Below are 27,780 nucleotides of genomic sequence, written 5' to 3' on the forward strand. Positions count from 1 at the left end.
TTGAAGGATTAATTATCCTTATCAAGTGGAACGCGGTAATTATTTCCTATACATTTAATTATCAATATATATCTCAGTCAATCACGATTTTGTTTTTTTATCCCCCGCCGCGTGGCGGAAGGGGGATATTGTTCTTTTCTTCTTTTTCTTTGATATCAATTCCTCCACAGTGATCCCACATTGAAAGATGACTCTCCCGGATTGGGGAAGAAAAGTATTGGAGAGTTCATTCACACATGATCTGAGAGTTCCCTCTGACACCAAAGTGAAGGTGATGATGTTTTCACCCCTTTCTGTTTGTTGTTCGTTTGTGCACAGGATATCTCACAAAGTTGTGGACGGATCTGGATGAAATTTTGTGGACAGGTTCGGTGTGTGACAAGGATGAACTGAATAGATTTTGGTGACTATCCGGCTACGTTTTTTTTTGGCTCATGGAGAGGTTGGCGTTGTTGGCGTTGTTGGCGTTGTTATTGTTATTGTTATTGTTATTGTTATTGTTATTGTTAAGCCAAAACCTTAATCTCTCGGACTCGGCTCTTGTACATACAAGATCCGGATCTCCTTAAATACTGAGCACATGTACACATCCTCACATAGACGGTGCCTTTTGAGAGCGTCTATCATGAACTTTTAAATATATTCGGACATTTGCTTTAAAGTTTCGAAAAGTTCACGTTACTATTTAAAGATTATTCCATTTATCGTTTTGTAATTTCGTAAATACATTATTTATTTCGTAAATACACGATATATCGTAAATACGTAAATACATTATGACGGGTTTCGCTGTTGACTTAATGAAGGCACGTGACGATATATCGGAAGTTGTTGTTGTTTTAAAAAAAAAAAAATTTTTTTGCTGACAAAACCTTTAGGATGCTGCTCTTGGACACATTTGTCCTTGTTTTAAGTGATTCTTCACCATTGATGGATCGTTGGTTGTGAAACACGTGTTGGTCCCCATGGGTCTGGAACTATAAACCAGAATAGCACTTAGTTCCTTGATTTTTCAAGAAGTCATTGTTACGTTCTGTGAAGCCATCGCCACGCGCATGCGCAGTGTGCACCTCTCTGGGCAACAAACGTGGAGCTTCGACTTCTGTGGTGTTTGGCCTTTCATCCCGCAATCCTTCGGATACGCCACACTTGGCCACGAGTTTAGTGCTTTGCTAAGTCGGCATTCCTCACGATGGCGTGCGTGGGGATTCTGGTGGAATACCAGCCGGATGAGGACTGGGAAGACTTTGCTGATCGATTGGGACAACATTTCATTACTAACAAGATGGCGGCGGCGGAAGGTGCTGATCGTCGCGGGGCCGTTCTGCTCACGGTGTGTGGTAAAACAACATATGTCCCGATGAAGGATCTAGTTCCTCCCGATAAACCGAAGGACAAAACCTTCGATGAACTGATCGAGATTGTGACCAGACACGACAAGCCGAAACCCGGGGACATCGTGTCCCGGTACAAGTTGTACACTCGTGGGAGGAAGGAAGGAAGGAATGTCAGTCGGTGTCCGAGTTTGTTGCTGACCTTCGCAGATTGGCTGAACATTGTGAATTCGGTGCCACGGTTGCATGAGATGTTGAGGGATACTACGGCCTGTAGCCCGTGCATCACGCACTTTGTCAGCAGTGGAGTGTAACTTCTCCATGGTTGAAAAATAAGTTCCAGCAATGTATTTTTTGTGTAACAAAGATGCATCAGTATCTCTTCTGTGGACAATTTGAACTTGTAACCGACCACAAACCATTGCAGCCTATGACTATTCTATAAGGTATCGTCCTGGCAGTGGGAATTTCTGTGCTGATGCTTTGAGTAGATTACCACTACCAGTTAACGTGGGTAAATGTAACTGTACCGGGAGAAATTTTTATGGCAATGAATGTGTTTGACTGTCATAATGCTCTAATCGCTTCCAAACAAATTGAACAATGGACAAATGTGGACCCGACCCTTTTTGTGGTCAAACGATGTGCTATCAGTGGCATCTGGTCAACTGTACCCTATGAATTCCACGACAAATTGAGGCCGTACCTTGCTCGTAAAAATGAGTTGTCTTTACTTTTGGGTTGCCTGCTGTGGGGTGTCATCGTACCGCCCAAAGGTCGAAACAATGTGTGTGATGAGCGACATGAATCACATCCAAGGATTGTAACCATGAAGTCAATTGCCAGGAGCCATGTTTGGTGGCCGGGTTTAGATGAAAACCTGGAGAGCGACGTTCGCCATTGCTCCGTGTGTCGGGCCACTGCCCTGAACTCACCTGAGGCACTGCTTCACATGTGGTCCTGGCCTTCTAAACCATGGTCTCGAATTCACATCGATTACGCTGGTCCATTCTTAGGGAAGATGTTTTTGGTTGTTATCGATGCTCATTCAAAGTGGAATGAATGTTTAGCCTTATCCTGTACGAGCGAAATCACGGTTGAAAGTTTACGTGCCATGTTTGCCACTCATGGTTTGCCAGATTGTGCAGTTAGTGATAATGGCTCATGTTTCACCAGTGCTGTTTCAGGATTTCTTGAAACAAAATGGTGTCGAGCACTATCGCAGTGCTCCCTTCAAACCTGCTTGGAATGGTCAGGCTGAAAGAGCTGTCCAGGTGATCAAGAATGGTCTCAAAAAGGCAAATGACCGTTCTTCTCTGCAAACCAAGTTATCACGTTTGTTATTTACACATAGGACACGTCCGCACACAACCACTGGACGCACACCCGCAGAAATGATGTTTGGTCGAATGCTAAAGACAAGCTTAGACCTGATTCATCCGAATGATTCGTCCAGGGTTGCGGACCACGAGTTTAAACAGAAGTGGTACCATGACAGGACCTCAGTTCCACATGCCATCAATGTGTTTGATCCTGTTTTTGTGCGGAATCTCGGCCGTGGATCGAAATGGCTCACTGGTCATGTTATAAATCAAATTGGCAACTCTTTATTTGTTGTGGAACTGTCCAATGGATATACAGTAGGTAAACTTATTGACCAGCTCTGCCTGAGGCATTGTGACACCAATCCTCCAAACTATATTCAGCCCTTTGAGGGTGAATTCCTGGTGTCTGTTTCAATTGTGAGCCAAGTGCCTGAGCCCACTGAGTCCAAGCCTGGTAGTGGTGTGGTGGAGCCTGCTCCTCCTCCTTCCTCTCCATCTCCTCTTGTGGCTGCCGCTGTCGGTGTTCCACAAGAACAGTCACCCTTCTTGTGACGCTCTGCTCGCACATGCAAGGCACCGGAGTGGTTTACTTTGTGATTGTTCCGAGCAATGTTTCAGTTTTGTTGGGGGAATAATGTTGTGCAACATTTTATTTGGGGGGAAATGCTGTCATGTTCTATGAAGCTACCACCACGCACATTCGCAGAGTGCACCTCCCTGGGCAATAAACGTGGAGCTTTGACTTTTGTGGTGTCTGGCCTTTCACCCCGCAATCCTTCGGATACGCTACACTCATGAACTTAGGGTGGCTGGTTCATGGTTTCAGCACCCACAGGCTCACCACTGGACTTGGTATTCCAACGATGGTGGTGTGGTAAAGGAGATTGACCATGTACTCGTTGATGGTCGGTGGAGGATAAATCGAGACCTGCAGGATCTACGTCAGTGCTCAGATCCTCAATACTGACCACTGGCTTGTTGTAGCAACTCTGACGTTGCAGCTTAAATCCAGGAGAATGGAACCATCCCAGCCTCGGCTGGATGTTGGCAAGCTCAGGGATGAGAGGGCAGCTGAGGAGTTTGCGAACAGGCTGAGTGGAGATGTGGGGGGGGGTCTGGATGCTTTGCGGGATCCTAAAGAGTTGTGGAGTGCCTTCCAGACCACCATCCTTGATGTTGCTGGTGGATGTCTTGAAACTCACCATCAGTTGAAGAAGAATTTTGTCTCTCAAGGCACACTGGATACCATTGACCAGAGTTGCAGGGCCATGCTGAATGGCAGAGCTGAGGTGTTCAGGGAGCTGAGGCGTAAAACTGAATGTGCACTAATGGTGGAAAGGAGGCCGATGTTCAAGGAATCTGTGAGGGGAAGAGCATCACCTGTTGTTAAGTGATTCACGTCCTGTTTACAGGGAAATTCCCGCATTTCCTTCTCCAAGCCAATCCCTCGGTATATTGCAATGAGAGCGGAGAATGGTAGGCTCTTGACAGAGGAGTCTGAAGTGAAGGCCCGCTGGTCTGGTTACTTTGAACGGCTGTACCAGGCCAATCCACGAGCTATTGACTTGGATGTCAGGGCTGCAACTATCCCTATTGCTGACCCTCCAATCAACTGCAGTCCAACTTCGTTTGTGGAAACACTGACTGGGGTGAACTGGTTGAAATGGGGGTAAACCTCATAGGATTTGTGGCATCCATGCTGAACTTCTCAAGGCTGGTGGAAATGCTGTTCTTGTGTCATTGCATGCAGTTCTGTGCTCTGCCTGGAACACAGGCATCATCCCAACTGACTGGAAGAGGGGCTTTCTTGACCCTCTCTGGAAAGGGAAGGGTGATCGCCAAGACTGCAACAACAACCGAGTGGTGACGCTACTCTCAGTACCGGGCAAGGTCTTTGCTCGGATCATTCGTGAAAGGGTTCGCAACCATCTGCTTGAGCACCAGCGTCCAGAGCAGTCAGGCTTTGCAACAGAGGTCAACGATTGACCGTATCCTTGCTCTTCGGGTCCTCACCGCACGCAGGCGAGAGTTTGGGCTGGGGCTGTCTGCAGTCCCCATTGATCTCTGTAAAGTGTTTGATTCAGTGAATCGGGATTCCCTCTGGAAGATTATTGGTCTTCGTGGGGTGCCATGAGAACTGATCAATCTGATGTCTGAACTATACTCTGGTATTGAGAGTGCAGTGAGATTGGTGATGCCAACTCTGACTTATTCCCAGCTGTTACTGGAGTTCATCAAGGATGTGCACCGCCCTCCACTCATTTCGGCACTTGTATGGACTGGATTATGGGGAGGATGAATATCCTTTTGGGGGTCCTCGAGGTGCTGAATGAGGAGTCGGAGCTGATGGGATTACTGGATTCCTGGGTCAAAACTGAGATCCAGGCTTTCAATGACATTTTGGATGCTGCTGTCCTGTTTGTACCTGTTTGTGGTGGGGATGTTGAGGTCACAGAGAGATTCACTTATCTTGGCAGTGATATTCATGTCTCTGCTGGCTTTGAACCAGTGGACGTCTGGGTCGGGCCTGGGGAGTCATGGATGTTGAGGATGATGGGGTGTGGCGCTGCCGGTACCTGTGCGGGACGACGAAAGTCCGAGTCTTCAGATCGTTGGTGCTTCCAGTCTTGCTCTACGGATGTGAGAGTTGGACTCTGACCAAGGATCTGAGATGGAGACTAAATTCCTTTGGAACCATGTTTATTTGGATAATCCTTGGCTATCGCTGGTCGGACGTTGTGTCTAATGAGCGGTTGCTGAGAGAGACTCAAATGAGATTTGTTAGTTTCATCGTCCGTGAGTGTCAGCTGTGACAGTCTGGACATGTGGTTCGTTTTCCTGAAACTGATCCAGCTCACCAGATTCTCTCAGCGAGGGAGCCTCGTGAGTGGAGGCCTGGCCAAGTGCCTTGTGGTTGCATCGGATTGATCAACATCTCAAGGAGGTGGGGATGGGCCAGCCATCTGCCTGGGGGGATGTCCAGACGGAGGCCCATGAAGTACCGGCAGAAAGTGGACACATCGACACCTTGCTGCGGCGCATGCTCCCATACCTGACGTGACCTGATAAATCGGGCGAAACCGATATATAGCATGATATCTCAAAAAGTTGTGGAGGGATTCGGATGAAAATTGGTGGACACGTTGAGTGTGTGACAAGGAAGAATTGATTCAATTTTGGTGCTGCTCTTGATCCAGATCCAATTCCTAGAATTTTTTAAGTGATTCTTCACCATTGAGAAATGGGGTCAAAAACAATATATAGCACGATATCTCAAAAAGTTGTTGACGGATTCGCATGAAACTTGGTGGACACCTTGGGTGTGTCACGCGGACAAATTGATTTGATTTTGGTGAAGATCCAAATTCGGTTCTGGATACGAGTTGTTTAAGTTTTTAAGTGATTCTTCACCATTGAGAGAATGGGCCAAAAACGATGGAGTTCTGCACGGCATGATATTTCAAAAACGAATTGGGCCCAATATGTTCTCGTGGATCAGGCATTACATGGCGGACGTATGTGCTCCACCAAGTGCCCTTCCAGTTTCAGAGATGAAACAAGCCTCATGAGACAATTTACACAATCCACAGCAAGAGCGTGATTAATCCAGCGACTGTACACTTGTCACTGAAACTTGAGGATTGAGACAGACTGAGATTGAGATTGAGATTGAGATTTGAAGCTCTTTTATTCTAAAAATAGAAAAACACCACCAAACCATGTGAATCCCTAACCCATAACATTTTATACACTTGTACCTGGCTGCACATGTGCAAGCCATACTCAAAAGAAAAAGAGATTAAAATTATAAGTATATGCACAGTTTGTTCTCTTTACATTCACACAAAACACCGTCAATGCACCATAATTCTTCAAATACATGGAGGCTGCTCATATTCAAATGAAAGCGTGCTCCAGTTGTATCTGTGCAGAAATCATTCCTTTGATGCAACAAAGTACATTCCCATTGCTTTCACTTGCTAATTTCCCTTTCCTGGTTTTGTAAATAGCAAGCTTTGCAATACCCAGTAGGAATATAAGAACCAGCATCACAGGTTTTTTTTTTTAGCAGTGGTACATGTAATGCCATACACAAAAAACTGAGAAAGAAAAAACAACTTTAACTTTGCAAAAAATTCGTTGAAGGAACAGAAAGAGAGGTGTTAATCTCTTACATTCAATGAATTTATTCTAAATTGGTGCATAGTTTCTACATCATTACAGAAAGGACATACATTAGACACGAGAGAATTAAACTTATGAAGCAGCGTTTGTGTCGCTCGGGCCTGATGGGCTAGTCTCCAGTTTAGATCTCCTGTTCTACCGACTGTTGGAGATTTGTACATTGCTTTCCAGACTGGAGTGAGGAAGGCTCCTGCAGGTAAGAAGTCCTTCCATTTATTCTTTACGGGTTCTTTAGAACTGGGTAAAAGTGTTTCCAGACAAGTTCGATAAATTGTTTTTCTTCCCATTACATGGAACACCCCGGTTTCTTCACGGCTTGTGGAGAACACCCCCAAGTTACTTTTCCGAGGTGATGAGGAGCTCTGGGAAGAATAGACGAGGGTCTGCTTCCTCATCAACTCCGTTCCATCCAATGTTTAGTTTTTCAAACGTCTGGATTACTGTTTTTATCACTTTGTTCACTATTCGAACTGATCACAACCCAACTTGAGATGACACAGAACTGGCAGGTAGCCATTGTCTCAGGGAAGGCTCCATTAAGTCCCGTACTTTGTTAATTTTCCTGTTGGTAAAGACTTTCATGAATGACCTGCTGGTGGATATTTCAGAGAACAATGGATTTTGGAAGAGTGGCTCATGTATATACTTTTTAGCATCATATGAGACCTCCAATCGCTGTACTCCGAGGCATTTCCACACATTCAAAAGGCTCTGATGAAAATCGGGGAGCTGAGTCCTCTCGACCTGCTTTTGATCTATGTGGAAGAGTTCCCGGTCATAGTTCATTCCATCTGCTCGTCTGAGCAGGGCATTAGTGAGAGGATGCCATGGTGCAAACTCACTATACAGTAGACGCTTTATTGTCATCAGTCGAAAAGTCATTATTCGGCTTTGGATGTGCGCCACACTTTGACCACCTTCGTGTCGGGGACTGCACAACACATCTGGCTTGAGCCAATGATGGCCTCCCCAGAAAAAAAATTGATCAGAACCTTCTGAATGTTGGCAACTAAATCTCTAGGAGGTTGGAGTGCAATGACTTTGTGCCATATAGTTGGAACCACCAGGTTATTTATGATAGTGACCCGTGATTTTAACGACAGGACGTGGAGAATTCCTTTTCACCTTGCCAGTTTCTGTTTGATATTATCCACGAAGCCATCCCAATTTTTCTTTTCATAATTTTTAGTTCCACAAAAATACCGAAATATTTGAACCCTTCTCTTTCCCATTGCATTCCTCTTGGAAGCGTTGGCACAGGAGAAGGTGAAGACAGTGATTGAGAGAGGGGATAAGAGGACAACCAAAGCGCGACACTTTTTTTCCAATTTACCCTCACGGACGAGGCGAGCTCAAAATTGGCAAAGCAACGAGATACTTCAGTCACATCCTGCTGGTTTGAAACCGCAACACACAAGTCATCAGCATAAGCTGAAATAACAAATTTAGAGTTGTCCGCTAAGGACACCCCTGACATGGAAGCCCGGAGCAGAGTCAGTAAGGGTTCAACAGAGAGAGTATACAGCATGCCTGACAGTGGACAGCCCTGACGGATGCCTCGCTGAAAGGGAAAGGAATGACACAAACTATTGTTTACTTTTAGTAAACATGATGCATCGTTATACAATAATTTTATAACAGAAATGAAATTTTCCCCTAAACCCACTTTAGTGAGAACTGCAAACAAAAAATCATGATCTACACTATCAAACGCTTTTTCCTGATCCAGGAGTAATAAACCAAAACCATGAGAACTATTTTGTCCCATGCTGATCAAGTCTCTCACCAGGAACACATTATCATATATGGAACGCTCAGGGACACAATACGATTGGTCTTCGCCAATCAGGAAAGAGATGACTTGTCTTAAACGAGTTGCAAACACTTTTGACATGATGTTATAATCCATATTGAGCAATGATACAGGCCGCCAATTTGTAATTTGCTGCAAGTCACCTTTTTTGGGGAAGGAGGCATAAGACTGCTCTCCTGGAGCTTAATGGTAGTTCACCATGATCAAGGCTTTCAAGGAGAATCTCATGTAGAGTAGGGCCTAAAATGTCCCAGAAAACTTTATACAATTCAACCGGGAGCCCATCCAGTTGAGGGGCTTTTCCATCCTCAATTTGTTTTAGCGCCACACTGAGTTCCTCAAGAGAGACGTCACCCACGAGATAGTGTCGCTGCTCTTCTGAAAGGGATGGAAGAAAGTCAATCATTCCGTTTGCCACAGTCTTATCTATCATTGTTGGTGAAAAAAGTTTTGAGTAGAAGTTTTGCAGTGAGTTCTTAATATCACTCTGGCGAGTCAGGAGAACACCTTCAGGAGAGCGAAGGCTATGGATCTGTTGGGAAGTTTTGGTAGCCTTCTCCAAGTTGAAGAAATCCTTGTTTGGAATGTCCAGCCATATTTTGCTCATCCTGAGGTGGACAAGTGCTCCGGCTGCACGCTCTTTCACCAGTTCGGCCAGTTGGGTCTTTTTTTTCTGTCAATTGCTGGTCATTTTTAACAGATGTTCCAGCTTTTTGTTCATGGTCAAGTATTTCAGATTTTAACACAGATATCAAACCAGATGCATTACTAGTGGTGTACAAGCAATATTGCTGATAAAAAACACGAATTTGTGATTTTTTTTGCAGTCCCACCATTGTCTAATGTTTAAATATGAATGTTTTTCCATTTCTAATTTTCCCCATACTAATCGAAAAGCATCTTTAAAAAGTACGTCTTGTAAAAGTTTGACATTAAAAGTCCAGTATGCACTTCTACAAGAGTGAAACGGTCATGCACAAATCATTACAACTATTTGATGGCCAGAGAACCCCGACAGACTTGTACATGTTCTCTTAGCGAGATTTACCATTCCTTGGTTCACATACAGTCTGTCTAGGCGGCCCATGGTGATTTGATTTTTTGAAGAACAAACCCATGTATATTGATGGGTATTAGGGTTCTATGATCGCCAAATATCTGCAAGTTTATATTTCAGTATAAGCTGTGCCAATGGTCTTGCACTGGGGGGGGGGGGGGTTCAGGAGTGTTTCTGTCAAGCCCAGGGTTGAGGGTACAATTGTAATCTCCTCCCATACACACTAATCTAGTAAAGTCAATAGAACTTAGAAAATCTGACAACTTGTAAAGGAAGGAAGTTCTTTCAGAGCTAGCACTGGGGCAGTATACATTAATTACACTGATATTTTGATTACTGCTAATAAAGTCAACAGAAATCAAAAACCCCTTACAAACCTCTCTATAAACAATCTCTAAGGGTTGGAGTCTAGGATGCAAGACTACTGCCACACCTGTTTTAGCCTCTTCCAGAGCACTAGAGAAAAGGTGACAACCTTTAAATATTCTGTGCCACTCAGCCTCAGAGGATTGATTGGCATGTGTTTCTTGTTGCATTAAAACATCAACTTTACCGTTCTCAAAAAGTTGAAACACCTGCAGGCGACGCACACAGCTGCGGCCTCCATTGATGTTTAAAGATGCTACCTTCATCTCCATACTGTTCTTACTCAAAGTTTTCTTTTACTCGAGGAGTTCCTTTCCAGCCTTAGTGGTGCACTTCCTAAACCGTTGAAATTGGGGTTTTGACATTTTTGGGGGGTCATGGACCATATCATTTGCAGTTTTAAGAAAAGCATGTAAATCTGGGAAAAAAATCCTTGATTTTAACATGTCTTTTCCTAAAAGTTTCGTCAAGGAACTGAATGACGACATCTTGGGAAACCTCTATGGTATTCCCCCCATCTTCGCAATTTTGAGAACATGAAGTGCTGACTGATGGGGTGGAAGAGGTTTTGTTAGGGCTAAACTCATGTTTGTTGTTCTCTACTTGTTCATTATTTAATTCAGACCCATCGATATCAATAGGGTTAACGAGATTTGTATTATTTATCGACACTTCTGACTCTACATTTTTACATGGAGCATCTCTCTCAGCATCTTTTCCATGGAAAGATTCCCCTTTGATCTGTTCAGCCTTGGACGGATTAACAGTTTCCTCCAAGGGGGGGTCCCATCTTATCTGATTTTTTCTTATTGGCATGCTCCTCTGCAAACTCATTGGAGAGAATCTGCCTGTCAATACATCCACTCATGTCAACTTGAGTTGTACGAACCTCACTGTCTATGTCGATATCAGCGAGTGGTGCAAACAGGTTTCCTCACTGGTAGCCCTGGTCCTCGTGTGCTTTCCGGTACCACAAGATTGTCTATGTTTGCTCATCTTGAAGGTCTGATGAGACCGACACAGCCTGGATCTTATTATGCATTTCTTTTCCCTCAGTCATTCCTGAACATGAATGTTTTTGACCTTTTTCTGGGCAACTGGCATGAAAACCTCCATGTTTTCATCTGTACTGTCCTGTACTGTTTGGGGAAATGAGTCTTCTTTGCATGCAACCATAGGTGGGGGGGGGTCTTTTTCTCTCCCACTGATAGGTCGGGGGGAGGGGTCTACCACCTCTCGTTCCCCAGATGATAGGGGAGAGGGGTCATTCCCTTCTTGCCCACCAGCAGGAGGGGGGCGGGAGGGATCGATGGTTTCTCGTTCTACAGTAGGTGGGGGAGGAGGATCTCTTATCTCCTGTTGTTGCCTTTCTGATGACGTAGCCACGTTGGGACAGGAATTTTTCACGTGCCCGTACGCCCCGCAGATATGACACGTCATTACGTCCATGGAAGCGTACATTTTATAAACATGGTCGTCAATTTTCGCACTAAAAACCACATTTAACTGTTTCACATTTTCAGGCAGTATCATGTACACAACTCTTTTGAATGTCATTACGTGCTTAAACTTTCCACTGCTCGAGTATAGCGGCACCATGGTAATTTTTGATACTACTGTACCGAACCTTCTCAACTGAACACATAACTCCTCGTTCTTGATGAACGGCGGGACATTGGTGATATTGATTTTCGTCGTCGGCGTTTGTAATGAGGATACAGTGAGGTAGAGGTCCGGCTCGACGAAGAGACCTCGTTCCACAACAGAATTCACCATGTGCACATCTGAGACAAATATGACAAGTTTTTTTTGTCTATGCGAGAGGCTGCACGGATGTGATGTTAACCGATTATGTTTCCAATCGCTAAGAGAACATTTTCAATTTTCACTTCACGAGGAGGAGTGCAGACAAGTCCGCGTTTACGGGTTAACGCCTCATACTTTGCGATGTGGAAACGTTCGCCCGCCATGTTCAACACACAAAGGGGTACTCGTTAACGAGCTCCGCAAAAAAGTGTCTTTTAAACACCAAAAATTATTAACAAATCACAACCACAGTAATGGGAAAAAAACCATCCGCTGGCAGCCTCACCAGACTACCGGTTGATAACCTCCCAACACCGGACTGAGGGCTCCGTCTCTCTCTCTCTTTCGCTCAGGAGATGGGACAATACAAGAAGCAATATAGAAAAACCAGAAGGTTTTAGAAAGGAGCGAGAAAATAGCAACGAAACATGCTACGCACCACCAAGAGAGGCCGAGAAAACGTGCTCGTGATTGCACTGCACGCACGTGCGGATGATCAGCTGCGTCGAGAGAGAGAGACAGACAGACAGACAGACAGACAGACAGACAGACAGACACCGACACCGAGACACCATCCTCTTTCTTCCTCTTGAGCAGATTCTCAGCAGCAGTTCAAAATAAAAAAGGAGTTCACCAAGAGAGAGCACCGGCACTCGGAGCACACAATGAAAACAAGACCCCCTGCAGGAGAAAAAAGAGCGTACAACACCCGGTGTTCCCAGGCAGTCTCCCATCCAGGTACTCACCTGGTAACCGGGCCCGCACCTGCTTAGCTTCCGAGATCGGGCGTATTCAGAGTGGTATGGTCGTAGGCAATAACACCTTATCTTGGAATCCTTTTAAAGAATTGATGATCCTTATCAAGTGGAACTCGGTAATTATTTTATACACATTTAAAATATCTCAGTCAATCACGATCTTCTCTGTTTTCTTTTTTCTTGATATCAATTCCTCCACAGTGATCCCACATTGAAAGCCTGAAGATGACTCTTTCCCGCATTGGGGAAGAAAAGTATTGGAGAGTTCATTCACACATGATCTGAGAGTTCCCTCTGACACCGAAGGTGAGGGTGATGATGTTTTCACCCCTTTCTGTTTGCTTGTTTGTGCACAGGATATCTCACAAAGTTGTGGACGGATCTGGATGAAATTTTGTGGACAGGTTCGGTGTGTGACAAGGACGAACTGAATTGATATTGGTGAAGATCCGGATCCGGATCTGACGAGGATAATTTTTGAAGTGATTCTTCACCATTGATAGATCGTTGGTTATGAGACACGTGTTGGTCCCCAATGGTCTGGAACTGTAAACCAGAATTGCACTGAGTACCTTGATTTTCCAAGAAGTCAGTGACTTCGTGTGGCTGGTTCATGGCTTCAGCGCTCACAGGCTCACTGCTGGACTTGGTATTCCAACGTTGGTGGTATGGTAAAGGAGATTGACCATGTGCTCATTGATGGTCGGTGGAGGATAATCGAGACCTGCAGGGTTCACCGGAGTGCTCAGATCCTCAACACTGACCACTGGCTTGTCATAGCAACTCTGACGTTGCAGTTAAAGCCAGGAGAATGGAACCATCCCAACCGAGGTTGGATGTTGGCAAGTTCAGGGATGAGAGGGTAGCTAAGGAGTTTACAAACAGACTGAGTGGAGATTTGGGGGGGGGGTGGGGGTATAGGTGCTCTGGGGTATCCTGAAGAGTTGTGGAATGCCTTCAAAACTACCGTTCTTGATGTTTCTGGTGGATGTCGTGGAACTCACCCTCGGTCGAAGAAAAATTTTGTCTCTCAACGGACACTGGATATCATTGACCAGTCGCAAGGCCATGCTGAATGGCAGAGTTGAGCTGTTCAGGGAGCTGAGGCATAAAAATGTACGCACATTAATGGTGGAAAGGAGGCCAATGTGCAGGGAATCTGTGAGGGGTGGAGCATCACCTTTGGTCAAGTGATTCTCGTCCTGCTTACATGGGAATTCCCGCATTGCGTTCCTCCAAGCCCATCCCTCGGTGTACTGCAATTAGAGTGGAGGGTGGTGGGCTCTTGATAGAGGTGTCCGAAGTGAAGGCCCGGTGGTCCAGTTATTTTGAACGGCTGCACCAGGCTGATCTACCAGCTGTGGAGTTGGATGTCATGCGGTGTTACTTTCCCTATTGCTGACCCTCCAACCAACTGTGGTCCACCTTCGTTTGTGGAAACACAGACTGCAGAGAACAGCTTGAAATGGGGGTTAACCTCCTCTTATTTGTGGCATCCATGCTGAACTTCTCAAGGCTGGTGGAAATGCCCCACTCATGTCATTGCATGCAGTTCTGTGCTCTGCCTCGAACACAGGCATCATCCCAACTGACTGGAAGAGGGGCTTTGTTGACCCTCTTTGGAAAGGGAAGGGTGATCTCCAAGACTGCAACAACTAACGAGTGGTGACACTACTCTCAGTGCTGGGCAAGGTCTTTGCTCGGATAATTCGTGAAAGGGTTCGCCACCATCTGCTTGAGCACCAGCGTCCAGAGCAGTCAGACTTTACAACAGAGGTCAACGATTGATCGTATCCCTGCTCTTTGTGTCCTCACTGAACGCAGGCGTGAGTTTGGGCAGGGGCTGCTTGCAGCCTATGTTGATCTCTGTAAAGCATTTGATTTAGTGAATCGGCATTCCCTCTGGAAGATTATTGGTCTTCGTGGGGTGCCACCGAAACTGATCAATCTGATGTCTGAACTATACTCTGGTACTGAGAGTGCAGTGAAATTGGTGATACCATCTCTGACTTATTTCAGGTGTAACTAAACTTCGTCAGGGGTGTGTACCGGCTTCCACTCTTTTCAGCTCTTGTTTGGACTGGATTATGGGGAGGATGTATATCCTTTTGATATTGCTTCGTCTGAGGGGGGGTTATGCATTGAAAGGGTAGTTAGGACATTTAATTAGGTATGCCATGCTGTTCGAGTTGTACCAGGATCTCGATGTAATGAAGTAGGGATTTAGTGGTGATAGATTGTCTGGTAAATGTCCATTTCTTTTAGGGGGAAATGATAATTGTCACGTAATTAGATATGGAGACAGGTTAAGGTAAGTGTTGATGCGTATTCCCTTTTTCGTATTTACCACAGGCTTGCCGTGACGTGAAAGAACGGTGCTGCAGACGGCTCTGCCCCTGATGCCCATTGGCGGAGGACCGCAGACAGAGGAACAATGAGGCGCTCCGTTGGGAGTTGCAGAGACCCTGGAGCATGGGGCAGCCTGATTGGAGGATTGAGAGAAAGGGAGGAGATATATCTGTGGACGGCTCCGCCCCCTGAAGACCATTGGCGGAGGAACGCAGATGGAGGACCAATGAGGCGCTCCGTTGGGAGGATGAGAGACTCGTATCTTCATTGCTTCACATTTTCCTGGGGGGAATGCTCGATCGAGAACCAACACGCCGAGCCACTGCTCAAGAGCTTCTGCAGCACGCTTTCCTGCAGCTTGCAGGACCTCCTACCTGTATATCATCCACGCCGTTAATTTATGCTCCAAGTGAGGCTTTGCTGCAGAGTAAGCTTGAAGCCCCTTGCTCTTTCTTCTTTCCTCGTGCCTCGTGCCTTGTGCGCCTCTTCATTTTGCTCTCGTGTTCTGCTGGCTCTGGGTACGGGACTGGACGGTGGGCAGACCTGCTCCTCTCTCCTGCTCGCTCTTGGCGCATGAACTGAGTTCCCTGGTGGCTGTGAGCGGCTTGGGCCCACACCACAGGAGGTCCACAAATCAAGAACAACACCACGGGTAAGCCTGACGAACTAGCTACGTTGTGTGTGTGTGTGTGTGTGTGTGTGTGTGTGTGTGTGTGTGTGTGTGTGTGTGTGTGTGTGTGTGTGTGTGTGTGTGTGTGTGTGTGTGTGTGTGTGTGTGTGTGTGTGTGTACCTGGCACCTTAGAGTGTTTGAATTTCGTGCACAGATTTTATTTGATTCTTTACATTTTGCTGTATATACATTGAAATTGTTTGTGATTTTTCCCCACGCCCGAATCAACATCACCCTTCGTCGAATCGCCCACGGATCTCTCCTCTTGCCGAGCCTTTTTATTGCTCTTGTGTGTCGATAAATAAACGCAATTTACTCAGTAAAGTAACACATGCCACCTTTCTCGTCCCATTTGCTATAGACCGATCAAAACCACCACCCTTGGGTTATAAAAATAAACCGCCTCCATCGTTTCGGCTTATCTTACGTTGGCGTGATTTGTTCAAGTCCCGTGAACGCCACAATATCCTTTTGGGGGCCCTCGAGGTGCTGAATGAGAAGTCTGAGCCGATGGGATTACGGGATTTCTGCATCAAAACTGAGATCCAGGCTTTCAATGACGTATTGGATGCTGCTGTCCTATTTGTACCTATTTGTGGTGAGGATGTTGAGGTCACGGAGAGATTCACTTACCTTGGCAGTGATATTCAGGTCTCTGCTGGCTGGGGAATTCCATGTCAAGTGTACACACCCTCCCAACACTAATACCTCATTTTCTCCCCATATGTTGGTCATTTATTCACTTGGGTGAAAAAATTCAAAATAGCAACTTTTAGACAGGGCCCATTTTAGCCCACCAGGGCCCATTTTAGGGGCCCCCCAAATTTGGGCACCCCGGGCTGCCCCACAATCTTCCAGAGGCCATATCACAGGTTGTAGTGGTCTGATTTGACTGATCTTGGTATCAAAATGCTCGTAAAAGAGAGATCTTTCGAATCATGTAAAGTAAAATCACTCCGAAACAGTAATTCAAAAAGTTATAGTTTGGGGCGCCCTTTGACCTTGGGCCCCCGCTCCCCAGCCAAACCGATGGTCCCGATTTTTCGTGTGAGAATACCCCTTCATATACTCCAACACCTCAGCGTAAATGAAAATGGGATCTCAATGGGTTCGAGTGTGATGGTTTTATTTTTCAGGGACTCTGGTGCTGGACACACAATACGCCACAATACATAGCACAATATTTGAACACAAGATTTCCAATACACTATATCATTATATTGTACATACATTTTCCACATGCACATGCAGGAACTGGAAGCGATACTAGTATGAGTAAGAGTTTTTCCTCGCATATTGTAGTCAAGATTTTTTGCCAACCAATGTTTTATTTGACAGCTGTGTTTCATTTTTACTGATTGTGTCGGTTCTACCTGCAGCAGTTTTTGGTTTTACAGAAAGAAGTATATCAGAAATGTCTAAAATGCAGTGATCTTCAATGTCAGGAAAAAATAAGCTATTTGTGGGCCTGTTTGGATGAAGAAAATTCACTTTCACTTCATGAGTGTCCTGAAAGGCTTCCATGATGCAGGCAAGCCACCATTTTCCATCATAGTGCACTGTGACATAACCTGAGAGTTTCCCATTAAAAGTTGGGGTAGATTTTGAAATAGCAGACTCGATACGGTTTTCCTCGCTAAGGCTGAATTTGCGTACTTGAAGAGCAGTTTCAGAAATAGGGATGAAAGCATGAAGTTTTTGAGTTCCAGCTATGGTTTTGGCCGTTTTTAACCTTTCTTCCAGATTTCGTTCTTCCTCGTCATACGCCTCTTGGATCCCATAACCGAACTTCATTTCATTGAAACCATTTTCAGCAAAGGAGAAAAGATCTTTTGGAGAAATAATTTGACTGTCGTAAGGTCTATGCAGGCTCTCACGTGTTGCTTCTCGTTTCACTGTACCTCCCACGCCATCTGAAGGGCCCTTGCCATGACTTGTGGCAAAAAATGCCATTCTGCATCAATACCATACTCTGATTTGTGACGACAAAGGTTTATGAAGGCTTTGCAATTCTTATATTGGCCAGCGCAAACGTCTGAGAAAGAGTAAAGTTTCTTTACATTTCCAAAGCTAGATTTCAAGTGTTCAATGAGCATTCTTTGGAAGAGGTGGATTGAGACAACGTCGTGAGTATTGCATTCTGATATAATCGTGAAGGAATCGTGGTTTAATTTGCCATCGTCCGATTTGAAATAGTAAACCCAGGGGTGAATTGTCGCTTGAGAGCAGTTCCAATGGAATCCTTGGGGCGCATCCTGTACGACAAATGAATAGTTCTCTGAGAAGTCTCCAATGATGACAAATTCTCCTTCACTGATTTCGTCTTTCTTATTTTTCAGAAACTGAGATTGAGCCTTGGCAATGAAGTCGTGTCTCACTAATTTCACCGCGCGTTTACAGAATTGATTAATGAATTCTTCCAAAGGCAGGACCATGGAGCTCAGTCAGTGGCGTGCAGAGGTCTGGTGATGCCCGGGCAAATCTTGATTATATGCCCCAAAGACTCAAGTATAAGGCCTAATATACTGAGAAATATTATGAGAAAGGAAAACATTTTGAATATATAAACACAGATGAAACATGAAATAAACGCTTTATTCGATTTTAATATAAATCAATAAAATTTCACAAAACACCTGAACTACTTCACTTTTTACATCAGCTGTGAGAAATTCTTTTTCAATGCTTATAAAAGCCAGGTTGGTGAGTCGCTCCTGTGACATAGAAGACCTCAGATATGTTTTTATCAATTTCAGTTTTGAAAATGACCTTTCACAGCTTGCGACTGAAAATGCGATTGTAAGCAGTAATCTGTATGAAACACACAGCGTCGGAAAGACATCCCTCCCATAGTGCAGTAAAAACTCCAGAGCATCTTTAAGATCAGGGGGAACTCTATTCCCTCCAGCTCGAAGGAGCATCACAAAATCAATAATTTCGTCATATAAGTGAATTGCAACCACATCGTTGTCATAATAATTTGCAAAGTCTGAACATTCCTTTTTTAATTTCTCTCTTTCTTGTTCAGAAGAAAAGAAAATCGGTCACTGAATCTTTGAAGACGGACACTGCGGTTTTCAATTTCAGTTTTTAATTTGTTCACAATCTCTACCATTACTCTATTCATTTCTTCTTGTGCCGTCAGTCCACTATCTCTTGCTGACTCTCCAGGCATTATTCTTCTTCTCCTTGTTCATGCAATTGTTATTCCCCAATTTTCACAATATTCATTGGATAAATCTATTGCATTGTGGTTAATTTCGTTATTCTTCAAATTCAAGATATGAATAAGTTCTCTCAGATCACAAGAAGCTTCATGGAACCTCATTTTCGGATCCTGCAAACGTTTTGAGACTTTCTCCACTGATGATAAAACTGAGTACCAAAAATTTAATAAACCAATGTCACCCTGACCCGTATCTTGCCAAAAGGTGACCACGTGTGACTTCTTTAAGGTCACACTGAGGTGAATAGAGCTGCTATCCACCAGGAGCGACTCCTTGAGGAATATCTGCCTACAAGAGATTCCGATGAGAATCGTTCTACAGAGTAACCATGAAAAATATGCGTTTGCCTCATAACGTCACCAAATGACGTCATAATGTCTCAAGCTTGACATATCTAGAAAGCACTCATCGAGGTGTTCAATTTGAGGTACTACACAATTTGGTTCCTAAAACTTGAAAATTTGACCTTGGGGTCAAATATGTTTGACCTCAGGCGCTAACCATGAAGGTCAAGGCCAATCGCCACCAAAAACTAATCGGCTGAGCGCCAGACCATATACTACATTCCCATAAAGTTTGGAGATGATTCGATTAAAATTACTCAAAAAATAAGGGTTTCGTCGACCTCCATGATTTACCGCAAAGTGACCTTGACCTTTATGTGTGCTGAAGAGTATTGCAATAATACTACGATATGTGTACCCACAAGAGTTTCTGATGAGAATTGTGCTCTACAGTGATATAAGGGTGAAAAATCCAATGATTACAGACAAACAAACAAAAAAAAAAACTTACCAAGTAACAGATCTTGCAAAAACTTCGTTTTGGCAAGATAATAAAGCTATAAATGGGAACTGTTGAATAGAGTTCAGTCGTGATCCTGCATCAGATTTAGTTTTCCTTGAAAATTCTCCTTCCAGCAGGTGTTGAAGGCTTGCGATAACGTTGTCACACTCTTCGTGGATTACTTGCACAGCATCATGGCTGGAACTCCATCTTGTGTCACACTGTCTTTTCACAGTCCGAGTGACAAAAGATTTTAACACTTCCCAACGAGAAGTAGATGAAGAAAAAAAAAGTAGAGTTTTTCCAGAATGCCAAAAAATGTAGCAACAACAGGTTGCACCTCACTTGCATGGACACAGGCCAAATTGAGGCTGTGGTTCTCGCAGTTCACAAACACAGCTTTTGGGTTAACTTCAAGAATTTTTTGTTGAACACCTCCTCTGACTCCAGCCATAACTGCTGCGTTATCATATGCTTGACCACGACAGTCATTCATGGAAATTTTGTCTTCTTCCAATTTTATTTACCAGGCTGACTGCATCTTTCTTGTTGACTTGAAAAAATCCCAGAAATGTCTCCTTTATTTCTACTTTTTTGTTTTCATCAATATGAACGTAACGCAGAATTTCAGAAACCTGATCTTCATGGGCAATATCTGGAGTTGAATCCAGCATTATGCTAAAATATTTTGCATCCTTAATTTCGGAAATTATATTTTTCTTGACAGTTTCACCAAGAAGATTGATTATTTCGTTTTGAATTCTGTTGGACAAGTAGGTGACACTTTTTGGTTTCTCTTTCTCTCTCTGCAAGTGTTTTGCTAAGATGTCATCATATTTGGCCAAAAGTCTGATTGTTGCTCAAAAGTTTCCTGTATTTTCACTGACTGTCTACCCTGGCTCTGATAACCCAGATATTCCTTCTCCTTGATGTACACAATAGGCCAGATTCTGTTTTGCCAGAAAGGATATAACCTTGACAATCCGTTCAGTTATAGCTTTCCATCTTTTCTTTTCAGCAGACATTTGCTGTTGAAGTTCAGCATCTATCGTAGTTGAATGATGGAGTCGAACTACGAGGTTCAGGTATTCCCTCATGTGAGCTCTATGAGAAGGGCTTTTCTCATGGTCAGGTATTCTTGGATTTAATTTTCTCCAAGTGGAGAAACCGTCTTCCTTTCCAAAGTTTGACACAGACGACAAATGCTCCTTTGAAAACAAAAAGCAAACAAAACAGTAGCATGCTTTCCGATATGGAGAGTATAACAACCATTTTCTCTCCACAATTTCTCCGTTTGTGGAAACTTTATCAAACCACTGTTTGGAAAATGATCTCCCATCATTCTCAGCAAATGGACCACTTTTATTCTGATATCTTTCAGGGCCATGTTGTAATATTGTCATCTTCAAATGATCTGGAATCGGTTTCTTCAAACGGCCAAAATCACTTCTTTGCAAAAATATACTAAAATATTCTTTATTTTCTTCACATGGATCATCATCCTGACAACGAGACCGAGGAGAGAGAGCATTATGTTCTGACCGAGCTGAATCCGTATCAGAAAAAATCCTTCCCTGCACCCACATCATCTTTTACTTCTCCAGTTTCTCCTACTTCTTCTTTACTTCTTTTTATCCATGCATCTAATGGCCCTCTTTGATGGGACTCATCTTCGACTCTGCCCCTCTTTTTTTCCTGTTCTGTGCTCCACTCGGTTGTACTTTCTTCATCTGAGACGTCTGAAAAAAAAATGTACAAAGTGATTACTAACTTACACACTTCTGAGACCAGCTTATTTTCTCTTGAACAAATATTCATTCTTATATTTGTAGATAATAAGAGAACAAAAAAAAATCTTATTTGGAGATAAAACCATTAAACCATTAAAATTAAAACAATAATATTGTTATAGATAACAGCTCCACCACCAACTCCCTGCGCGTTGCCAACGTCGCTTTTTTATAGCCTGAGGGGAGAAGCATTGGAGGTTTCGCCACCCGAAATCGGCCCCTCCCCCTTTCACCTCTGAACCTTCACCCCAGGCTGGCTCCGCCCCTTTCACCTCTGATTGGCTGGCCTTTTCCAGGGCAAAGCCCGTCTTGATCCGTTTATGCAAATCAGCCGTCCATTGCACACGGACGCTGGAATGTGGCTCCTCCTGTTGCGCCGCGAGTTCGTAACAATGGCATTTTGCCGCTGTTTGCTGAGGAGGACGCTGTGTTGTGGAGATGGCGTGGTTGTGGAGAATAAACTATACTGCAATAATTCTGAAACTCGATAATAATAAGCACACGAAATACTCGTAACATTTCATTTTCTCTCTCAAAAACCGTAAGACGCATGGGAAAATGGGAAGAAAGTGGTAAACAATCGGTCAGTTGCAGACGGATAAATCATATTTCATTTCTTTGTTCTTTCGTATCAAATTATTTCACACTGATTCTCCACTGATAATTTTGTGCAATTTATATCATAGACTTGCAAATTCGTGGTATCTGTATTCGAATATCAACATGTTGAGGAATAAATGTCTCCTATTCTGAGATTAAATGTCGTAGCAGTCCTCTGATCATCCAGGCTTCACTCTTACGACATCCCATGGAAATGTTTCATCAAATATCACCAAAAAACCTATAAAAAAAAACGTAGTTGCACTCATTCTAGAGCTATTCACTGACCTGAGTAGGTAAAAAAAAACGACGAATCTAGATGCACAAAAAGCTGAAGAAAAGACGAGTTATGACTCGAGGAAACGCAGGAACGAACAGCCACGTCTGCTTGTTGCTTTTTGATGGTTGCACCACGTACATCATGCGCATGCGTGTGGGGGGATGGGGAGAATCACCATTTTCTCGAGACAGAAAGGGTACACCATGTTAAAGGAATAAAGGGCGAACAACTGCCTCTGCCGTGCGGTGAGCCTCCAAAAATTGATTTATCACCGCTGAAATTTTAAAATTACTATCTTATTTCCTTCTCTGATTGAATGCCCCCATCCAATGGATGCCCGGGGTCAACGCACCGTCACGCCCCCCTCCTCTGCACGCCACTGAGCTCAGTTCAGATCTGTCGGTGGATGTCCACCGTTTAAACTGCATTTCATCAATATCCTCCAGTTCATAAGCACTCGGTAGCTCGGTTTTGAAGTCTTCAATTGATGGGCAACTTTCACAAGTTCTGAAATAACATGCCGGTTGTGCTGGGTTACAAACTATGCGTGCTATCACATGATGATAGCTCGGAAGTTCGGTAACAAAGAAAGAGTCAGTAACAGAGAACATCAGGCAGAAAATACAGTGGAATTTATTTCTGCAGAGATAGAGTTCAGTGCTGAATTGCAGGAATCTACAGATCAAGGAAGCATCCCACTACAGACAAGAGCACAGTGATAAAGCTTCTGGAAGATCTGGTGGCCACAGCTCAAGCTTCTGCACAACCTGCCGAGTTTGAAGAGGGATCTGAGACATGTCTTGTCGTTGATAGAATGGGTGTGGTACAGCAATTAATGGCAGTCAAAAATTTTAAGACTTGCAAAGAACTTGTAACATCCTTTGTCACACTCATTGGCTCAAAGGCTCGTGGATATTGTCAAGTGCGAGTTATATTTGATAATTACACCAAGAATGCATCACTAAAGGAGCAGACTCGAGAGCGGCGGAAAGGCAAGCTGAAGGGAACTAAATGCTACATTGTTCAAGACTCGACAGGCATCAGACAAAAAGATGTTTCTCACCAGCAGCAGCACAAAGGATTCACTAACTCTCCACCTTTCCCATCAGCACATCCACCACAGTACCGTCAAGGTTATGACTGCAACACGGAAAGAGGTCATGACGAATTATGAAGTTGAAACAATGAGCGGTGTTAGCACACAGGAAGAAGCGGAAACTTTATAATTTATCATGCTGTAGAAGTTGCGAGCAATGGAATGAACGTCCACAAATATTCACAAGACACTGATGTGCTACTTTTGGCTCTACGAAGAACACCACTACTTGGCAACCATTCTGCACTAATGGGCACAAGCGACAGACGACGGAAAGTCTTCCTACAGCCTATATATATATATATATATATATATATATATATATATATATATATATATATATATATATATATATATATATATATATATATATATATATATATATATATATATATATATATATATAGATGACAAGCTGGCCCAGAGAAATCAGCAGCTTTGATTAACTGGCATGCTCTCACAGGCTGTGATACGACAGGACATATCCAAGGGAGGGAAAGAAGGGGTGCTTTACAACTTTCCTGAAGGCAAGCCCCACCATTCTGAGAGCACGAGCTGACCTTGGCGAAGGGGATGAGCCATCTGAAGAAGTTCTTCGTGGTTGTGAAGAGTTTCTTTGCTCTCTTTTCTCTCCAGTTGGAGTCCACTTTGGGCAAGCAAAGATGCTGAGATGGTTTTTGTTCAAGCAACTCACAGATGAACAAGGAGTTGACAAACTGCCACCGACTCAGGGAGCATGGATTGAACATATACGCTGTGCCCATGTCCAGTGTAATATCTGGCACCAGGATATGGTATTGAACCCAACTTTTCTTGACCCTTTGACCTTTGGGTGGTGAAACCAATACAAAAAGCTACTGATTGTTCTTTCTCAGGTTGCACCAGCTCCAGACTCAGTGCGGCAGCTCGTCAGGTGTAACTGTGAGAAATCAGTGTTCAAGAAGGTGCTCATGCAGAGGAAACAGTGTGGTCTGTACTGAACTTTGCAAATGTGGCGGGGAAGGCGACAGCTGTACGAACATAACACCACCAAGGATTGGTGAAGATCGAGAAGATGATTGAAGCAATGACAATTATAAATGTTTAATCGTTAACATTGACACTCCTGATTTATACATGTAGCATTTTCATACCTTTAAAAAAAAAAAAACTTATCCATCTTCGAATTGTATAACCAAACAAATAAATTTATATTGAATTACATGCTCTATATTATTTCTGTTAAATGTTTTGGAGGATTGGCAAAGAGTGTTCCAATCATAAATATGTTGTTATCATTGGAATCCTCTTGTGCCAAAACATATGATTAGACACCAAAAACATCTTCTTATGTCTATTGGTTAAAAAGTAATGGCATTTTACATAGAAAAACCACTAAATCAGGTGGCCATCTTGAATTTTTCCAATATTTAGAGTATTTCTAGTGCTCTTAGTTTGCTTCTAATGAATGTTTGTCTCCTTTGAGTTCAGATAAAATAAAATAAATATTGTATGACATTTGAATGAATAGTTATGGTAAATTTACAATATTATTTTTAAAAGAAGATTTTTGGTGGTGGCCATTTTGAAATTCAAAATGGAGGCCCGAAATGTTGATGGAAAAACTGGCACCTTTTTTTTTTTTGAAATCAGTGAAGTTTCTAGATGTGTTGAGACATGAGTAACACGAATCTACCCCAAAAAATGACATCCAGAAAATGTTACATAAGCCCAAAGACTACAGGTCGAAATGGGGTAAACCTCCTCGGATTTGTGGCATCCATGCTGAACTTCTCAAGGCTGGTGAAAATGCCGTACTCGTGTCATTGCATGCAGTTTTGTGCTGTGCCTGGAACACAGGCATCATCCCAACTAACTGGAAGAAGGGCTTTGTTGACCTTCTTTGGAAAGGGAAGGGTGATCCCTAAGACTGGAACAACTAACGAGTGGTGACGCTACTCTCAGTGCTGGGCAAGGTCTTTGCTCGGATAATTCGTGAAAAGGTTCGCCGCCATCTGCTTGAGCACCAGCGTCCAGAGCAGTCAGGCTTTACAACAGAGGTCAACGATTGACCGTATCCTTGCTCTTCGGGTCCTCACTGAACGCAGGCGTGAGTTTGGGCTGGGGCTGCCTGTAGCCTCCATTGATCTCTGTAAAGTGTTTGATTCAGTGAATCGGGATTCCCTCTGGAAGATTATTAGTCTTCGTGGGGTGCCACCAAAACTGATCAATCTAATGTCTGAACTATATTCTGGTACTGAGAGTCCTGTGAAATTGGTGTTACCATCTCTGACTTATTTCCAAGTGTTACTGGAGTTCGTCAGGGGTGTGTATCGGCCTCCACTCTTTTCAGCACTTGTATGGACTGGATTATGGGGAGGATGTATATCCTTTTTGGGGTCCTCGAGGTGCTGAATGATGAGTTGGAGCCGAAGGGATTACGGGATTCCTGGGTCAAAACTGAGATTCAGGCTTTCAATGACATATTGGATGCTGCTGTCCCGTTTGTGGTGAGGATGTTGAGGTCACGGAGAGATTCACTTTCCTTGGCAGTGATATTCATATCTCTGCTGGCTGTGAGCCAGAGGTCAACGGATGTCTGGGGAGTCATGGATGCACAGGATCATGGGGTGTGGCGCTGCTGGTACCTGTGGTCGACGACGAAAGTCGGAGTCTTTAGATCGTTGGTGCTTCCAGTCTTGCAATACGGATGTGAGAGTTGGACTCTGACCAGGGATCTGAGATGGAGACTAAATTCCTTTGGATAATCCTTTGCTATCGCTGGTCGGACTTTGTGTCCAATGAGCGGTTGCTGAGAGAGACTCAAATGAGATTTGTTGGCTTCATAGTCCGTGAGTGTCAGCTGCGGCAGTCTGGACATGTGGCTCGTTTTCCTGACGGTGATCCAGCTCACCAGATTCTCTCAGCGAGGGAGCCTCGTGAGTGGAGGCCCGGCCATGTGCCTGCACCAGATTGATCAACATCTCAAGGAGATGGGGATGGGCCAGGCATCTGCCTGGGGGATGGCCAGACGGAGGCCCTTGTGAGTGTGAGGGTGAGAGTGAGAGTGAGAGTCAGAGTGAGAGTGAGAGTGATGGTGAGTTATAGTGATAGTGATGGTGAGAGTGGGTGATAGTGATGGTGAGAGTGAGAGTGAGTGAGGTTGATGGTGATGGTGAGAGTGACGGTGAGAGTGATGGTGAAGGTGACGGTGAAAGTGATAGTGAGAGTAATAGTGAGAGTAATAGTGAGTGCGAGAGTGATCGTGAGAGTGATGGTGAATGTGAGTGATAGTGAGTGTGATGTTGATGGTGAGGGTGAGGGTGAGAGTGAGTGAAAGTGATGGTGAGAGGGATGGTGATGGTGAGAGTGATGGTGAGGGTGAGGGTGCTTGTGATGGTGAGAGTGAGAGTGGGAGTTGGAGTGATGGTGATTGTGATGGTGATTGTGATGGTGATGGTGAGAGTGATGGTGAAAGTGATGGTGAAAGTGATGGTGAGAGTGTGAGTGAGGTTGATGGTGATGGTGATGGTGATGGTGATGGTGATGGTGATGGTGATGGTGATAGTAAGAGTGATGGTGAGTGTGAGGGTGATGGTGAGAGTGAGAGTGACAGTGTGAGTGAGGGTGAGAGGGATGGTGAGAGTGATGGTGAGAGTGAGAGTGAGAGTGAGAGTGATGGTGAGAGAGATGGTGATAGTGATAGTGAGGGTGATAGTGAGAGTGAGAGTGTGAGTGATGGTGAGAGTGATGGTGATGGTGAGAGTGATGGTGATGGTGATTGAGAGAGTGATTGTGAGAGTGATGGTGATAGTGAGAGTGATAGTAATGGTGAGTGTGATGGTGATAGTGAGAGTGATAGTGATGGTGAGTGTGATGGTGATGGTGAGAGTGAGTGTGAGTGAGAGTGATGGTAATGGTGAGAGTGAGAGTGAGTGAAAGTGAGAGTGTGAGTGTGAATGAGGTTGATGGTGAGAGTGAGAGTGATGGTGATGGTGATGGTGAGAGTGATAGTGATAGTGATGGTGAGGGTGAGAGAGAGTGATAGTGATGGTGAGTGTGATGGTGAGTGTGATGGTGAGAGTGAGTGTGAGTGAGAGTGATGGTGAGAGTGAGTGTGAGTGAGAGTGATGGTAATGGTGAGAGTGAGAGTGAGTGAAAGTGAGAGTGTGATTGTGAATGAGGTTGATGGTGAGAGTGATGGTGATGGTGAGGGTGATGGTGAGAGTGATAGTGATTGTGGGTGATGGTGATGGTGATGGTGATTGTGAGACTGATGGTGATGGTGATGGTGAGAGTGATTGTGATAGTGATTGTGATGGTGATGGTGAGAGTGATAATGTGAGTGATGTTGATGG

At 44.1% G+C, this 27,780-nt stretch overlaps 1 long non-coding RNA gene across 1 annotated transcript; it reads left to right on the forward strand.

Annotated features, from left to right (window-relative positions):
* The first annotated feature begins 178 nt into the window (after window positions 1-178).
* LOC147024482 (uncharacterized) lies at window positions 179-25,805 on the forward strand. The gene is made up of 4 exons (XR_015059055.1): window positions 179-271; window positions 12,846-12,950; window positions 14,997-15,645; window positions 24,319-25,805. It is a non-coding gene; the product is annotated as an uncharacterized LOC147024482 (long non-coding RNA).
* Window positions 25,806-27,780: the final 1,975 nt, after the last annotated feature.

This window comes from Eptatretus burgeri, chromosome 6 (assembly GCF_056783735.1).
Source record: "Eptatretus burgeri isolate ZD-2024b chromosome 6, Ebu_testis_v1, whole genome shotgun sequence".
NCBI lineage: Eukaryota > Metazoa > Chordata > Myxini > Myxiniformes > Myxinidae > Eptatretus > Eptatretus burgeri.